General features: G+C 39.0%; 1 protein-coding gene across 1 annotated transcript in view; it reads left to right on the forward strand.

Annotated features, from left to right (window-relative positions):
- The first annotated feature begins 674 nt into the window (after window positions 1-674).
- LOC128249399 (protocadherin beta-16-like) overlaps window positions 675-13,963 on the forward strand; it is a 37,664-nt gene continuing 24,375 nt past the window's right edge. Inside the window, exon 1 of the mRNA XM_052972915.2 lies at window positions 675-797. The gene's annotated coding sequence lies outside the window, so the exon portion shown is untranslated. The remainder of the gene's footprint in view (window positions 798-13,963) is intronic.

The raw sequence follows: 13,963 nt of genomic DNA on the forward strand, positions 1-13,963 counted from the left end.
ATAGATAGATAGATAGATAGATAGATAGATAGATATTAAAACAAAGAAAAAATGGGAGATGTGTGTGTATTTATGTATTTAGGTATGTTTATAAAACAAGACATGCACAAAGTTAGTTATAATTTAGAAATTAAGAGGAACTAGTATCATGAACTAATTAATACCATGTACTAAGTAGTGACATGTACTACTAACTTACTAACATGTACTAACCACATGCAATAATTAGTAAGGTGTACACAGCTGAAAAGCAATATCAACACTGACAACAACAACAATCAGCTGCAACAACAACAACAACAATAACAGTTGAGGTAGTGGCAGTACTAATTCGAAAAACCACTGATACCGCCCCAGTGTTGCTGTATCGTTGCAGCGTGACTATTGTCACAAAAGCACTGCAGCAGCAGCAGCAGTACCAGCAGCAACAACAACAGCAGCAGCAGTTGTCTTCTAGTAGTAGTAGTAGTAGTGGTGGTGGTGGTGGTGGTGGTGGTGGTGGTGGTGGTGGTGGTAATGGTGGTGGTAGTAGTAGTAGTAGTAGTAGTAGTAGTAGTAGTAGTAGTAGTAGCAGCAGCAGCGGTGGTGGCAGTGGTAGTAGTAGTAGTAGTAGTAGTAGTAGTAGTAGTAGTAGTAGTAGTAGTAGTAGTAGCTGTAGTAGTACAAACAGCAACAGCAGCAACTGCAGCAGCAGTAGTAAGAGCAGTAACAGTAACAGCAGCAGCAGCACGAGTGCCGTTGGAGGAACCTACATGCTGACTGTAACATGAACATTAGCAATGATGAGAAACCTTGTGGTAGGCTTTCGCTAGATTTCTTTGATTCCTATTTCAGATCCTTTCCTCACACGTGTAATTAAAATCCAGCGGGAGAGATCACTGCAGAGGTAGAGAAGCAATAAGGACAATCGACAATTATCTATGTATGCAAAGAGGTACAGATGTGGGTATGTATGTATGTATGTATGACTGAATGTGTGTGTGTGTGTGTGTGTGTGGTGAGAGAGATGTATGTGTGTGTGGCATATATGTAGACATATACACATGTGTGTGTATAATTGTATAAATACATGTATATATATATTTATATATAGGGAGAGATAGATATATCTATCCATATCTATGTATATCTATATATATATATATATATGTATATATACATGCATAGAGAGATAGAGAGTGTGTGAGTTAAGAGATATAGACACATGTAGGTTGATGTCAATCTGAAAAAAGAGAAAGAAAGGGAAAATGAAAAAGCGAAATGCAAAGTGAAAGTAGAGCTGTGTGTGAGAAGGGAGGGGTTGCTCGGTGAGATGTGGAATTATCAAATGAAAAGGTATGTGGCTGTCAGTAGACTTCACTCTGGCTGGTACACAATAAAATATAATTGCTTATATATGCACATATGTAAATATTTGGTCATAAACGTACATATGTGTGCAGTTTTCGTGTATACACACCTATTGGTGTTGATGTTAATGAATGTTATACACTCACAGATGTGTACACATGATGATGTAGAGTGACTGTGACTTGTTATATACATACGTCAGAAATATACAGATGAATATTTAAACATACACCTAGAAGGGATTATATATACATGTAGATATTTACATATTCAAGGTTGCCTGTATATATATTTTATACATATTATCATACATACATATATAATAAATATGTATATATATATATATACACATACACACGCACACACACACACTCATATCTGTATGTATATACAGACATATATTCATTCATGTACGCAAACATACATACATACATCATATATACATACATGTATATATATCTATATCTATTTATCTATTTATCTATCAATCTATCTATCTATATATATACACATATATATATATATATACACACACAAACACACACACACATATATATATATATATATTTGTATGTATAATATCCATACATGTATACATACATATGTATACACACATAATCTAAGGCGAATTGTGGGATAAATAAATGTAAGTGTATTATTATACATACTTCTGTATGTATACATTCATTTAACTTATACATACATATGTGACAACAAATTCCATTCTATACAGATATCAATGCATGCATAAAGCCATTTGTATACACACGTATTTATACATGGACTGAGATAATGAATTCAATGTCAAGTGTGTGTGTGTGCGTGCACACACATGCGTGCGTGTGTGTATCTGTAAGTGCATGTATGTGTGTGGAGAGAGAAAGATGAGGAGAGAGATAGAGAGACAGACAGATAGTCAGACAGACAGACAGACAGATACAGACAGAAAGATAGATAGATAGATAGATAGATAAGCAAGCAGGGAAAGAGGAGACAGACAAACAGACAGACAGGCAGACAGATAGATAGAACAGAACACTGTTTTGTTCAGCATTCAATAGCTGCAACCAAAATCACATGTGACAAACATGCACACACATGTATACATGCATATATATAAAGCACACATAATATATGCATATACACATATACATGTGTGTGAGTGAGGATGTATATGTATATATATATATATATATATATATATATATATACATACATATATACATATAATTATATATATATATACACACACAAACACACATATATGTATATGCGTATGTCCCTAAATATATATGTCTATGTTTGTTTATATACCAAGCAGTAATATTAAATTGAAAAAAAATACACACACACACACACATACACACACATTTACCCATATCACATGCATCATAAATGTGTATACAAACATGCATGTACAAACACAATCACAAGTATTCAGGGTATACACACACACACACACACATACACACACATATACACACACACACACACACACACACACAAATATATATATATGTATATACCCTGACACACATACATAACTTAAATACATAAATATGTGTATACATAGATGTAGGTCATAACAAGTCTATCTGCTTTTATGTTGTTATATGTAATCAAATATGTGTGTGTGTGTGTGTGTGTGTGTGTGTGTGTGTGTGTGTGTGTGTGTGTGTGTGTGTGTGTGTGTGTGTGTGTGTGTGTGTGTGTGTGTACATGTGCCTGCTAAAGCTAATATTATATACATACCAGCTACTGAGATATATAAGGATGTATATCGTAGCAGATACAGTAATATCTGAATATCTACAATATGGGATCTGCTATACACACTTGTAGTTGCACACATGCACACTGACAACTATCAAAGCATCTACATGTATATTGAAGTATGTTTATGTACACGTATATCTATGTGCATAGCTGCTTACATGGGAAGATATGGATATATGTGTGTGTGTGTGTGTGTGTGTGTGTGTGTTTGTGTGTGTGTGTGTGTGTGTGTGTGTGAGTGTAATTATGCAGATGCATACCTACTTTTGCAAACCAAATTCAAAACCTTATACACATAAACATTCATAAGTCCATATGAATCTATATGCATATAATTGTATTCAGCTACGTGCGTATGCACATGTATCAATAAATATCAATAAAAAGATAAATATATATATATATATATACATATATATATATATATACTTATACATATAACATAAATGCAAATGCTTATATCAGTATGTGCATGTATATATATATATATATATGTATACATAAACTTGAAATAAACGTTTATATATAGGCGCAGGAGTGGCTGTGTGGTAAGTAGCTTGCTTACCAGCCACATGGTTCCGGGTTCAGTCCCACTGCATGGCACCTTGGGCAAGTGTCTTCTACTATAGCCCCAGGCTGACCAAAGCCTTGTGAGTGGATTTGGTAGACGGAAACTGAAAGAAGCCTGGTTATATATATATGTGTGTGTGTGTATGTTTGTCCCCCACAACACATCATCGCTTGACAACCACTGCTGGTGTGTTTACGTTGCTGTAACTTAGCAATTCGGCAAAAGAGACTGATAGAATAAGTACAAGGCTTACAAAGAATAAGTCCTGGGGTCGATTTGCTCGACTAAAAAAAGGCAGTGCTCCAGCATGGCAACAGTCAAATGACTGAAACAAATAAACAAATAAAAGAATTTTAAAAATACATACACACACACACACACTTGCACTAAAACATATATACACACATACACATATACATACGCATATATATGCTGTGTATATGTCAGTGTGTGCATGTGTGTAAATGCACATGTGACTATGTGTGTATGTGTTGGCAATTTCTGTCGGTACTATATAACCATAGTCCTACACATGCGCACACATGCACAAACACACACATGCACATGCGCGCACATGCACACACCTGTACATATGCACAGATACAAACAGCAATGCATTCAGCATCCGAATGGCCAGATTCGAAAGGTGGTATGGGTGATGCTTGTAGTGGGGTATCACTGGTAAGGGTGAAGGCTCCAGTAACAGATGGAGAAATACTGTTTGTAACGGGTCTGTGTTATGTTATTGTTGTTGATAGGGAAGTAATGGTGGTGGTGGTGGTGGTGGTGGTGGTGGTGGTGGTGGTGGTGGTGGTGGTTGCTGTCATTGTCGTGGTGGTAATGCTGTAGGAGGTGTTCTTGGCATTGTTGTTGTGGGTGTATGTGTGGGGGGACGGAGGGGGTAGGGGAGGGTTTGTACACACAGTAGGTTGTGGTATTGAAAGTAATGATGCTATTGTTGTTTCTGTTGTTGTAGTTGTCTTGTTGATGATTGTGATGGACTTGATGATGATGATGATGATGATGATGATGATGTTAGAGATAAGAGGGAATAAGAAGAGAACAATATTATTCATTATATATATATATAAATATATATATATATATATATATATATATATATATACATATATACATATATACATATATATATATATATATATATAAATGTATATATGTGTATATATGCACATTCACACATGTATGCCCACATGCATACACGCAGACATAGAAAGAGAGAGCGAGAGAGAGGGAAAGAGGAGGAGAGAGATGAATAGAAAGGGAGAGGGAGAAAGTCTAAAAGAGGGATCTAAGAATGGTTGGTAGATAGGTAAGACTACATAATGAGGTAAACTTAATGCAGAAGATGCTTGACCTGTTAGAAATAGCAGCCAAATCTCTATCAAATCATACTCCATCATCTTAGAAAATAGAAGGACACACATAATTTCTATATACCTATAAATAAGTTCTGTATAGGTGCAGGCGTGGCTGTGTGGTTCTGGGTTCAGTTCTACCACGTGGCTCCTTGGGCAAGTGTCTTCTACTGTAGCCTCGGGCTGACCAAAGCTTTGTGAGTGGGTTTGGTAGATGGAAACTGAAAGAAGCTCATTGTATATATATATATATATATGTGTGTGTATATATGTTTGTGTGTGTGTTTGTGTTTGTCCCTCGACCATTGCTTGACAACTGATGTTGGTGTGTTTACATCCCTGTAACTTAAAGAGACCAATAGAATAAGTACCAGGCTCACAAAGGATAAGTCCTGGGGGTGCTCCAGCATGGCTGCAGTCAAATGACTGAAACAAGAAAAGAATAAAAGAATACCTCTTCAAAAAAATGGAGTGGTCACATCTGGAAAACCTTTGATCATAATAGGTCTGCTTGAGCAGTGATGACTACTACCACCACTTATAACAACAACAACAACATCAGTAGTCACTAGACCAGCTAGAAATAAAAGCTAAATCTACCTCTATTCACATCCTTCCATCTTATAAAAGGAAGGATACATTGAATAATGTAGTTTTATATATTCTCTGAAAATAGACAGGATGGTCACAACTGGACAAGGCTGACTCAGGACAAAACTTTAACAGCCACAACAACACCGACAGCAAATGTTGCATTCTGTCTTGATTGTGGGGTCCCACCTGAAACCAGAGATATTCAAAGCAGCATCTTCATGGTCTCTGGACTACTTGATACACCTGTAGAATATCAGCCAATTCACCATCAAATCACACCTTCATCTTCATCAAAGTCCCTTAACTGATTCAGCCGGTGGTTGGGGTGCCACTCAAGGCCCTTTCATTGTCAGCCATTGTCAATGGTTTCTGTTCTCTGTCATGCATAACAGGTTTGCCGTGTTGTCACCTGTCCAGTCCTTGATGTCGTCAATCCAAGATTTTCTCTGTCTGCCTCTCGTCCTCCCTCAACTCTGCCCTGAAGAATGATTTTGAAGACAGAGTTGTGGCAGGATGCATAACCATACCAGGCAAGCTTTCATCTTTTTACCTGTGCAAGAAATAATTTCTGTCTGCCAGTGATTTGCTGCCCTACAGAGCTGTTTGTTTTGTGCTCCATGTGCGGGACGTGTAATAGCCTTCTGAAGCACTTGTGCTCAAATGCCTGGATTCTTTGCTCCATGTCAACTGTAAAAAAGAGGGATGGTCTCAACTGGAATGCCTTTGATTCCAGGTTTAGCTCCATATCTGTTCAATCAGAACTGATCTAGGCTAAACGATAGGTGTACAGAAGCAGACTAAACCTTGCAGGTAGAAGCACATGTCCAGGCTGTTCCACTGCATCTCATACAGTTCACTGCTGCATGTCAGAGTGTATAGTGTGGTCTTCAGATAGACAGGGACATGGCCCATCTGGAGCAACAGATCTGTATATTACATGTGTGTATATGGTTGGCTGCCTGAGTGATATGGGTCACCTCAGTCAGATCTGACCTGGGGCTATACTACAACAACAACAACACATATATATATACAATGTCATAAGATACAAAATCTCATCTGGTCATTCCAATCCAAACAGTATGCTTCACAGCCAAGGTCCTTTCTTTGAGCAAACACCTCTCTCTCTCTCTCTCTCTCTCTCTCCCTCTGAGTCGCTATGCCAACCTTTAGGAATATATTGCAGTTTGTCCCATTCCCCACCAAAAGTGGCAGCCTCTCCAGCCTTGCCACTACCAACCTATTACTCTCATTTCCAAAATCTCAAACATAATGAAATCACTCATCAGCAATCATCCCTATCAGTCTCTCTCTCTCTCTCTCTCTCTCTCTCTCTCTCTCTCTCTCTCTCTCTCTCTCTCTCTCTCTCTCTCTCTCTCCAAATATTGCTTCTATAGTGCCAGGTTTACCAGAAATTTTCTCTTCTGTTTATTGCCAGTAGTCCCACTGCTCTCAAAACTTTCCTTCAAAGCAATGTTATTGCATTTGGTTCCAGTAAAGTGTCCACCTGTTTCTGTTATAAAAATGGCCTGAGTTTCCCACCAATTGTTTCCATCCATCTCTCATTTTTTGTATCGCTCAGTACCTTCTAGAAATTGTGGTGCACCTCAAGGCTCAGTTATGTCTCCCAAGCTCTTCTTTGGCATGCTCTGGCTGCTTCTCAGAAAACAAACATCTTAACACCATAGATCTTCATCTTTTACCATTTGAATATTTCACCCCCAAACATACACAGAATCCATAAACAGAGAGGGATCTTGACAAGGGGAGACATGACACTTTTGTCTCTTCCAGCAGCAGAAAAACTGAATCAGAACACCTGCCAAATGAGCGATGCCCCACCCCAACATTCCTTGTGGTTGTCATTTTCATTATCAGTCATCATCATCATTGTCATTGTTGTTATCATTTTTATCATTGTCAGCATCACTTTCATCTTCCACTTTTCCATGCTTGCATGGGTGACAAAATTTTCTGCAGTTGGATGCTCTTCCTGTCACCAACTCTCACCTATTTTGCCAGGTAATGTCTTGCCTAGACTAATGAACACCAAACAACCTGTCCATATTTTCAGCAGAGGATTGTAAACAAACAACACCTTTTGCATTAATTGTATAAATGGTGGTGTTTTGTTTACAAACAGCATGCACATGTGAAGACAAGACAAATATACACTCACGCACATGCACATGCACACATGCATGCGTGTCTACACACACACACACACACACACACACATGCATGTATCATCCAGTTTTCATTAACCAAATTTCACTTACATCAGTCAACTTGCAGCTTTATTCGTAGACACACCTGACAGCATCTACACAATGGGAATGAACTCTCAACCACATGCTTCCAAAATAAGCTTCTTGACTCCCACAGCTAAACCAATGTCTGTGAATCCAGGTTCCATACAGACATGGATAGGCACACACTATCAGGTCATTAATAACAAAGAAAAAAGGGTCACATGTTCTTCCCAAACCATAGATTCATGAGTCTGGTTTCCCAGATTCCCTGCCTGGATGGGACACCAGTCCATTGCAGGGTTACTCATTTCTACCAGCTCTGGGGACTGGAACAATGTGAAATGAAGTGTCTTGCTCAAGGACACAACACTGCCAGGAATCAAACTCATGACCTTATGCTCATAAGCCAACTACCTTAGCCACTAAGTCATGCACCTTTAGAATGGCCCACAAAACACACATGTATCTCTCTCTCTCTCTGGTGGCAGCAGGGATTGCAACAAGACTGCAAACCCTGACCTCTACAAATCTGCAGAGTTTAGATAAGACCCAAAATTGAGAACTACTCATAGCTACAGGGAAAATGCTGCTGCTGCTACTGCTGCACTAATTACCATCCTGCAACAAATATAACAGGAGATCATTTAAATAATTGACAAAATTCAATCACCATCAAAATCAATAAGTTCACCAAATCAATGGGGGAACTTCTACAAGGTCTCTCAACATGCTAGAAATAGCAGCCAAATCTCCAGGAAATTATACCCTACCATCACTACCATCTATACCAGCCATAACAACAACATCAAAACCATTCATACCAACAATACCATCATTACTATTCCCTTTCCTCTACATCAACCACATGGTATTACAGAGCAACCAGTGGATAGACACAATACTGGAGTTGAATGAAAGAGATAAAGGAGTCGGGAGATGAGACTGGAAAGAAGCAGTGGCCTCAATAGTAGTGGTAGCAATAGCAGAACGAGGGCACATATCCTCTCCAGTGATTGCAAAATGTATATGCATGTGTTTACACATGTTGTCTGTGTGTGTGTGTGTGTGTGAGAGAGAGAGAGAGAGAGAGAGTGTGTGTGTGTGAATGTGTGTGATCATGATCGTGTGTTCCATGCTGGCACGAGTTGTATGGTTCAACAGGATCCAATGAGCCACAGAGCTACGTCAGCCCACAATGTCAGTTTTGCTCTGGCTCCTACACCTGGATGCCCTTCCTAATACCAACCACTTTACTGTATATACTGGGTGATTTTTCATGCCACTGGCACCAGTGAGGTCACCAAATTGCTTGCAAGACAACAAAATCCCCCTCCATTGACCGAGAGCATTTTTGAGAGAGGGCAGGGACTTTCTACCAGGCATTAAGAATCTAAATCATGAGGATGGGACGAGCACAAGTGTTTTGCTAAAGATGGTGATGATGAGGTGTTCTCAAGGCAGAAGAAGGTGCGTAGAAGAGAGTATGTGGATAAAGTATAAATGGGGCGGGGTGGAGGTAAATTAATCAAGGTATGGGTGGAGGATGACAGATGGTAAGAGATGGAGCCAGAGGTGAATGTAGTGAATGATGAACATGGGTGGGAATATGATTGATGGTAAATATCAGTAAGGAGGGGTGAAGGTGAAAGGGATTGGAGTGGCTCAGGAAGGGGGAAGAAAGAAGCTACTGAACAGGAAGGGTGAGGACAGCTGTGTCACAAACCAGAAAGGAAGTGAATGATGTGCAGGGCGTAAGACTGGAGAGAGATGTACAGTGACAGAGATGAAGGTCAGTAGCACATGAATATGTTGATAGTGAGGGGGAGAAATATTGGGGGTCCATTAAGGGTGGATACAAGAGTGTGTTGAAATGATAGCAGATATTATAGGAGGTGTTAAAGATGAGGTATTGCAAACCTAAGATGTAGCTAAGAGGAGAGGGAGAGAGATAACTGAAGGCACAGAAAGGATATGATTGGTGAGAAATGGTGTGGGAAGAGATAATAATTAGAATGCCGGATGGATATTAAAATGAAGTGTGTATATTGTGTATGTATACATGCATATGTACATTTGCAGCCATATCTGGGAGATATGAGTTTTCTTTTTCAATCCTGAAGACCCAGGTCCAATACCAGTGTATGGCATCTAAGGCAAGTGTCTTCTACTATAGTTTCAGGTTGACACAAGCCTTGTGAGCAAAACTGGACAGACATGTTAAGAATGAGAAAAAGATGTCAAAAGGCAATGATTCAGGGAAGAAGGAGAGATGGCCAGCAACACAGAAAATGTGACCAAAAGAATGAATAGAAGGGAGAATGTGAATAGTGATAGGAGGGATAGAATTGTAGAGGTGGGAGGAATGAAAGAGGGGACAATGATAGCTACACGTCGGTTGTTGGTAAAGAGGTTGAATAGAAAACCAACAGCAGTATTATTGGGGTAGCAATAAAGATGGGTGATGATAGATGAAGAGTGACATGATGATGATGGAGTGAATGATGGCTAAGAGGAGTAGAAGGGTGATGGAGATGAGATGGAACATGGACAAATCAAATCATATGCCATATCTCAAAACACAGCTGATATATAATGAATGGAAGGGAGGCTAATGAGGAAGACAGAAGATGAAGGTTTAACCATGTGTGAGATACATAATAGAAGAAACACTATACTGCCCAAGCACCACCACCACCACCACCACCACCATTTGAAATACTTTTTTACTATGTGCCAGTGGGGAAGTAACTCCATGTGTTACTATTCATTATGGGACTTTGTCATCTTCATGAGATTCATTTTCTTGAGATCAGTCTTCATCACTTCATCCCATGTCTTCCTAAGTCTCCTTCTTCCATTCACTTTGATTGCTTGGCACTCCTTTATACAACTGTCACTTCCACCTGTCACGTCACCTGCCCATACCATTATGGTCTTATCTCTTGCACACAGCATTTTATTTCTTTTATATTCAATATTCCTCTCAGTTCCTCAATGTTCCATCATTCATCAACACTAACATTGCACATCCAGTGAAGCATGTTTGCTTTATTTCTTTATTGTCATTTCAAAACTTCCACATACAAGACCTACGCCTTGCCATGACACAGCATCTCACTTCCTACACCAGAATCATACGTTCTGCCCTTCATCACATTTTACTCCAACTATTAGGTAGAAGGAAATTCTCAGAAGAGCTGAACAGCAAAAGGTCTTCATTAAAAAAGCACCCCATGCAAGTATTTCAGCCCTTAACTCCTTACACCCAATAGGGGCCAGACTATTCCCAGATGATGACACCTGGATACCCCTTTGCTGCCATATTCTGTGCTACTGTCTGAACAGCTACACTCCTGGATGGTTAAAGTGTCCCAGAGCCAAGGTATCTTGGACGTTGTAGCCATTTCAACCTGAGACCCCAGGTGATTGTTTGGTAAATTTACACCTTTTGAAAGACACTTCCATTCCTCTTTGATGAGATCCAGTTAGAATCACCTGTGAACAAGTGGATGAGTATTCCTCAGACACGAGCACCTTTAGTGTAATTCTCACACTGTACTAGTAGCTTGACACAATGTTGGAAAGGTACAGAGAAAGACACAGAGAGAGGGGGAGAGAGGAAGGTAAGAATGGACCCCAATACTGAACTGGTACTTTATTTATAAGCCCCTTGAGAAGATAAAAGAGAAATCTGGCCTTGGTAGGGTTTGAACTCAGAATTCAAAGAGTCAGGATGAATACTACAAAGTATCTGACCCAACATTTTAATGAATCTGCCAATGTAATGCCCACAACACATAGACACAGATGTGTATACACACACTCACAGCTTCAACACACATGCTCACACACATGCACATATATGTTTACATACATGTTCACTTTCTCAAATATATACATATAAATTTGTATACACACATGTTCACTGCCTTGAACATATACACCTATGTTCATATACTCACATGCTCACTACCCCAAACATATACATATGTTCATACATGTTCACTACCTCAAGCATTCAAATGTTCATAAACACACATATATTTACAAGTGTATATAAATGTTTGAGGTGTCTGACCTAATGGTTAGCATGCTGGGTTCATGATCATAGAGGTGTGGGTTCAATTCCCAGAAAACCTTGCAGGGTTTACTCTCCTTGAGCAAGACTCTTCATTCATGTTACCCCAGTCTTACCAGCTGAGTACCTGTGTAGCTCACTCTCCCTCCAGTTATCACATTCTCTCTGGGTCAAATGTGTGATGGTTGAGAGGATATCTATATGTGCTCGTGACCCCATAAACACTTAAAACAATAAACAAATTAACAAATTAACAATTAACAAATGTCTGGTACAAGCTACTAGACATTAATATCTTTGATCTTTGATCTTTTACTTGTTTCAGTCATTGGACTGTGGCCATGCTGGGACACTGCCTTGAAAAAGTTTTGCTGCATGAATTTACCCTAGGACTTATTTTTTTTAAGCTTAGTTCTTATTTTATCAGTCTCTTTTGTCAAACCACTATGTTACAGGGACGTAAACACACCAACACTGGTAGTCAAGCAGTGGTGGGGGACAAACACAGGCACAAACATACATACACACACACACAGATTTTTACAGTACCAATGATGGATTGGATCTGTAGTCTTCAAATTAGCTTTCTCCTTTCTGGTTTTGAGAAGCCAAATTTCTCAAGATGTATGTATGTATGTGCATACACATGTAATTCAAAAATACATACATACATACATACATACATACATGCATACATACACACATGGCGGTTGTCAACTCATAGACAATGTCACTGACAAATTATCTTATTCTAGATCAGGGGTTCTCAACTATTTTTTTATCTATGTTGGCTCTATGGCTGTCTGCTACTTTCTCCCTCTCTTCTGGCTTTCGCAGCTCCAGAATAGCAATGTGGTCTTTGTGGAATGGGTATTATTATGAATTGTATGTCCATACAGGCCTGTCCTGACCACATATTTTTAGTCAGCCTGGTACTCACAACCAGCCTACACAAGGGTGGTGCTCAGTCAAAAATCACTAATGCTACCAACATCCTGAAATATGACTCTTGTGTTCTTCCAGCCCATATCTAGTGTCACGAGTTTGAAGGGTGGCATGTGGTGCGCCAACTCTGCCTGTTACTTGCGTTGTTGTGAGAGGGTAAGTTTCAAAGACAGAAGGAGAGAGAAATAAAGGATTACTACTATTTATATAGACATCATTCAGTAACAACCAAAGGGTTATTGTTAGCCAAAGAAAGACAGTCATTTTCTGAGATTTTATTTTCAACTTTGCTGGATATTTTTTCAGTTCAATTATAAAACTGTATTTACATTACAATTGAATTAATCACAATCACAAGTAAAGATTAATTGTTGACAAAGGTATGTGATTTCTTTTTACATTTAGATTTACACAAACAGAGGAATAATTCATTCGTTTTAGACATTTCCATGACTAGCTATAATAGTTCAACCTTTGCTGACCAATGCCTTCGTTGTAAATTGCAGTACTTTTGTATTTCATGGTCTGTCTCTGTGACTTATCTCCTGATGAGGTTCAATACAATGGAGCTATAAGTGTTATCATACTCTGTCTGTAGTTAATAAATGTAATGGATATCCACTTTATGTTCATCAACTCCAGACAAATGTTCTTTTTCTGGTACCAACATAGAAGTTTTGAGTGTGCTGATTTGACAGTATCAAGAGAATAGTTTGCAGTATTTGTTACAGCATTCAAATATCATTATGGTCGACTTTGTCTTTATTTTTTATGGTTAACAAATAAAGAACCAGCTTGCCCTTTTCTGTGGAAGATTCCTGTTTCTCTCTCTCTCTCTCCCTCTAGCTGTGTAAAGTGCCTGTGTATAGATGTAGACAGTTGTGTAAAGAAGCACCTATCTCTAACTGGGGAGGGAACCTGTGGTAGAGGTAGACCCAGAAAGACATGGCACCTATGCTGGTGGCATGTAAAGAGCACCTTTCAAGCATTGGGCCTCACGGAGGCAAGGTGGCCAATGCCG

Source organism: Octopus bimaculoides, chromosome 14 (genome assembly GCF_046866305.1).
Source record: "Octopus bimaculoides isolate indiv1 chromosome 14, ASM4686630v1, whole genome shotgun sequence".
Taxonomy (NCBI): Eukaryota; Metazoa; Mollusca; class Cephalopoda; order Octopoda; family Octopodidae; genus Octopus; species Octopus bimaculoides.